This window comes from Salvelinus sp. IW2-2015, linkage group LG13 (assembly GCF_002910315.2).
Source record: "Salvelinus sp. IW2-2015 linkage group LG13, ASM291031v2, whole genome shotgun sequence".
Classification (NCBI taxonomy): Eukaryota; Metazoa; Chordata; class Actinopteri; order Salmoniformes; family Salmonidae; genus Salvelinus; species Salvelinus sp. IW2-2015.
This window is the reverse complement of record NC_036853.1, coordinates 43,290,969-43,296,535: the sequence shown is the minus strand read 5'-3', so window position 1 is coordinate 43,296,535 and position 5,567 is coordinate 43,290,969. Positions and strand designations below refer to the sequence as shown.

The 5,567-nt window shown below is 40.2% G+C and overlaps 1 pseudogene; it reads left to right on the top strand.

Moving 5' to 3' along the window:
- The first annotated feature begins 833 nt into the window (after positions 1–833).
- Positions 834–4,914, top strand: LOC139028479 (zinc finger protein 121-like; annotated as a pseudogene).
- The last annotated feature ends 653 nt before the right edge of the window (positions 4,915–5,567 follow it).

Genomic DNA, 5,567 nt, shown 5'->3' with positions numbered 1-5,567 from the left:
GAATACCCCCACTCTCAATTTAAACTGGTGACTGAACCAAGATTGTGTTTAAGGCAATGGTATTGCTGTTGTGATTAATTGTGTAGTTTTGGGTACCGGTAGTTAGGAGTACAGCAAACACCTTATTTCTTTTCTAGGAGACAGACTGTGAGTCAGTGAGGGTGGTGAAAGGGAAAGAGCCAAGGAGAGAGACTTCAGAGGACAGTGTCACAGCCACGGCAGGACCAGGTGTCACCCTTGTTGCCAGCAGCACCAGTATAGGGGACAGTGGCACAGCATCGTCCAGTTACCTCAGTGATGACACAAAACCATATAGCCACACCCACAATTTATAGAACGCAAACTCTTCGCAAACAAGAGTTGTTGACGTTTCAAGAGAGAGGAACACTGCACTGATAAGGAACATTGCTATAACTATTATTATTAGTAGTATTATAATGATTTAAACAAGTTGGGACAACCCTTCAGTTAACTACTGTACCTAACAATTATCCAGTAGTAGTGATTATGGTCCCTCAATATACATTTAACATATTACAACATAGTCTATGTGTTACAGCACTACTTTTGGTGTCCCCCTCAGGAATTGCTCCTGAGAAAATTTAATGTAATTGTCCCCTCCAAGGTTGATATCAGATTTTCGCCCCTGCCTACAATAGCCGGCTCTTAGAGCCGACTCGTTCGTGAACGACCCATCACTATTATTTTGTGACTGCAATTCTTTCCTCGTGAACGAGACCACTGAAAGAAATGTCTAAACTACAGTTATTGCATGTATTTTTTAAATTGGCATTTAAAGGCTGCTACTTTGGAGATGTTTGGTGCAGCTGAGAATGGTCGTGGAGTACCAGGACGAGAATGATCGGGTAAGGAGAAAATATGGAACATTTCTGGGATATATTATTTCAACTCATGAAACACAGGACCACCACTTTAGGTGCTGCGTTTATGTTTTTGTTTAGTGTATTTTCACTGTTATCAAAATAACTAATGGTATGTGCATGCAGCCAGGCAATCCCTGTTGCTTCGGAGCGTGCGTTCACTAGATGAGACAGGAATGAGTGTGCCGATCTTGTGCACTAAATGATGCCATGTTAGAATGTAAGGATTCTGTGCCTTTCTCCGCTGGGAGTGGACGGCAGTTGGTTAATTATGCATGTATTATTAGGGCTCTAATGAGCAACCATTTTGGTTGCATATGCTCCTTAATATTTTGCCGTGCCACCTGACATCTTTATTTGGGAGGACCAGTGCGCCTAGGAAAAAATCACCCAGATTATTATTGTTGTAATGATTCGGCTTTGCTGTGCGGTTGCTTCCGAGTGCCTCAGAGAAGAAACTCAGCACAGCTTCGTTAGCGTTATGGTTGCACCATTAATAGGCTACATAGAAAACGGATTGTTTCCAGCCCAAACAGTTCAAAAGATGAATGAATTTGTCCAAGTATATCATAARACATGAACAGAATGAATCAGTGATTTGTATTTCMTGCAACTTTCTGGAGAGGCAACGCACAGGAATGCTGCTACTGTGAGTGTGCGCGGTTCGAGCGTATGTGAACTGAACTTTTTCACAAACATCAAAACTGTGGTCTCCTGATATGGCATAGTTGTGGACTTTGAACATTCACTTTTGTTGTTTTTCTATGAAAAAAGTGTGATTGAGAGAATCGGAAACCTAGAAAAACAAAACTGAGAAAATGGAATTGGGCAAAAAAGTATTTATTTTATAGGGCCCTAACCATGTAGAAACCTAATATTCAAAATGTTTGCTTTTTATAATAAACATATCTTTACAGGGTAGTTAGTTTCTAGGCCACAACATGTGCTTCAGAAGTAGCTCAAGTTCATTTATGCCCAATATAGGCTATATCTCAATTTATTTAAAGAATCCTCTTTTTCTGGTGGCCCTCAATGTTATGTTGTGCTCCTAACTTTTTAAGTTGGGAGAACCAGTGCTTCCAAAGAAAACATGCCATTTATAGCCCAAATTAGATGTTTAACTTCGCTGTCCAAATACATATGGTTAGCAGTGTATATCAATAATTAAAATGACCATAAACAGATTCCTAAATCCCAGATTGTAGCTCTAACTTGTAGGCATACCCCTCATGTCAGCATTGAGGTTTTGTTTAATCCTTTCCTCCAGACCTCCAGCAGTTCACCCTCTCTGTCTGAAGTGGAGGTACCCCCTGAGCTGCAGCACCGTGAGCAGGAGAAGAGCCCCAGCCTGKGGCAGGAAGACACAGAGCCCACACAGATAAAAGAGGAACAGGGGGAACTCGGGCCCTGTCAAGAGGAAGAGCAGAACTCACATACCATAGAGTTCATATTAACTCCTGTCCCCGTGAAAAGTGACTGTGATGAGGACCCAACTCAGCCCTCACATCTCTATCAAGCCCCAAAGGAAGGGAACCGAGAGGGTGACACTCTGCCCAATACTACAATTGAACAGATCAAAACAGAACCCGGATGGAGAAGACTACAGAGAATGCGAACCAACCAGTGATTCTCAGACCCTCTCTGGAGTAAATCCAGACTGTTCTGAGGATCAGAGTGAGAACTCTGAAAGTGTCCGTAGTATTAAAAATGCAGGATCTCATTTAGGTTTTAATCAAAGAGAAAACGGATTGTAAAAATCCAACATTCCTGTATCAATACTAAGGTTAGAAAATCTATAGAGTTATCTAACGTGAAATCACCCAGTCAAAGTAATGCTGCTGTTTCTTGTTGTAAGGTGTGTGGCAAGTCTTTTCTTTATATGGGTTCATTAATGAAACATGTGCAAACTCATGTAAAAGATCAAGAACATCTTTGTGGTGTGTGTGGAATGCGTTTTCAGTCACAACAAAGTATGATAGATCACCACCAAGCTCACGCCGGAGCTAGGTTTTCTTGTCAGGTTTGTAGTAAATGTTTCACTATGGAATATGATATGTCTGTGCACATGAGGATCCACACAGATGAGAAACAATACCAATGCTCTGATTGTGGCAAAAGCTACACTCAGTTTGGATATCTACAAGTACACATGAGGAGCCACACAGGGGAGAAAYCTCCATACCCCTGCCCTGATTGTGACAAAGGATTCCACCGGAGTGACCATCTAAAGAGACACATTAGGAGCCACACAGAAGAGAAGCTATACCAGTGCCGTGATTGTGGCAAAGGATTTAGCACTGCTAGCAATATGAAAGCCCACTTAAAGATCCACATAYGGGACAAGTCATACCACTGTCATGAATGTGACAAACAATTCATTTCCAATGGTGAACTAAAAAGGCACATAAGGATTCACACAGGGGAGAAATCATTCCGCTGCCCTGATTGTGGAACAGGCTTCAGTCAGAATCACCATCTGAAAAGACATATGGGGACCCACACTAGGGAGAAAGCAAAGGGTTATTCCAGAAAGCAAGATTAATGAGTTACCAAGCTTACTTTAGTCAGAGCTCAAATCAACTCAGAATTTCCCGCTCCAGAGAAGTACGTCACGAAGCAGGATAGGGGATTTAGCAAGCAAACTTTGGTAAACATTTAAATTCAACTCGGAATAACCTTTTAACCATTACTATGGCAATGCAGATTTTTTGGGGTCGTGTTGAGGACCAATTAAATCCGTTTTTATGTCTAGAAAGGAGTGTGCAATTACATCCCCTTCCCATGGATTGTTTTTGTTTGTTGTAAGGGGCAATATGGTATTGTAACATCCATTTTAGGACTTTCACATTTCTGATATATTGACTTCTTTTTTAATTTGCCTCGAACTTACTTCAACTGAGCTTAGTTCAACTTTAGAACCCAAAATATAAGCCATTGTTTGTAAAAAATTAAATWAAATAAAAAATATGTATATTGAACAAAAATATAAACGCAACATGCAACAATTTCAAAGATTTTACTGAGTTACTGTTCATAAAAGGAAATCAGTCAATTGAAATGAATTAATTAGGCACTAATCTATGGATTTCACGACTGGGCAGGGGTGCAGCCATGAGTGGGCCTGGGAGAGCATAGGCCCACCCACTGRGGAGCCAGGCCCAGCCAATCAGAATGAGTTTTTCAGCCACAAAAAGGCTTTTTTACAGACAAAATATCCTCAAATGATCCCACAGGTGAAGTGGTTACAAGTGGTCTGCGGTTGATAGGTCGGTTGAATCTACTGCCAAATTCTCTAAAACGATGTTGGAGGCGGCTTATGGTAGAGAAATTAACATTAAGTTCTCAGGCAACAGCTCTGTTGGACATTCCTGCAGTCAGCATGCCAATTGCACACTCCCTCAACTTGAGACATCTGTGGCATTGTGTTGTGTGACAAAACTGCCCATTTTAGAGTGGCCTAATATTGTCCCCAGCACAAGTTGCACCTGTGTAATGATCATGCTGTTTTTATCAGCTTCTTGATATGCCACACCTGTCAGGTGAATGGATTGATTATCTTGGCAAAGGAGAATGCTCACTAACAGGGATGTTATTTTTGAACAAAATTTGAGAGATATAAGCTTTTTGTGCATATGAAACATTTCTGGGGTCTTTTATTTCAGCTCATGAAAAATGAGACCAATACATTACATGTTGCATTTATATTTTTGTTCAGTATATTTGTAAACAAACTCTATGGCTTCAAAACATGGTTATCATTTTGATCTCATGGATGGTCAGTCCTTGCATCCAAAGCTCAGTCTATGAATTTGAAAGTGGAATTGCTCTAGTCCTATCCCTCAGCTGTTTACCAAAAAGAATGGTCGGATGACCGCTTTGTTGTTTGTTTAAATCCCAAATTGCCACTTGGTTAAATTCAATTGTCACAATCAAAATGTTTATTTAGATTTAGTAGAATATTTAGGCCATTGATGGCTGAAATGTCATGTTTATAACTTGTAAAAATAATAAAACGTTACGCTTTTGAGCTGCACAGTTCTTGTCTATTGTCTTCAAATGTTCTTATGATTTGGGGCTGCACAGGCAGCATTTAACACTTTCAGCCATGGTAATATTTCAAAATCATRTTGAATCAAATAAAACCTATTTACAATAATATAACATATCAAGCAAAATTGCTTTTACCACATTCATGAGCATCACTGTCCTTGTCCTGAGTGACAGATTTACATTCACCCTAGCACAACACATTTTCGGTGACGACTTACATTTGGAACACCTGAATACACCCTGATGCCATCCAGCCGACATTTCCTAATCCCTAAAGTAAGGACAAATGGGTCATATTCATAAAGTGGGAGAGCTGATCTCGGATCAGGTTCCCCTGGTCCACGTCATTTTATCTATTTAATCTGTACAGCAAAACTGATTCTAGATCACCACTCTTATCCTAAGACACTTTATGAATATGGGCACAGGAATATTATTTCATTTGTAGCACTGAGTGGCAAGAAGTTAGAACCATCAGACTTCTCAACATGCACACACCAAGTTAGTCTGGGACTGAAGAGTCCTGTTGACATTCTTGACATACTCTTGACTTTTGCACTGTGTCATATACAGTCAGGTCCATTTTTGGCACCCTTGATAAAGATTAGCAAAAAATACAATAACTTTTGTTATTGA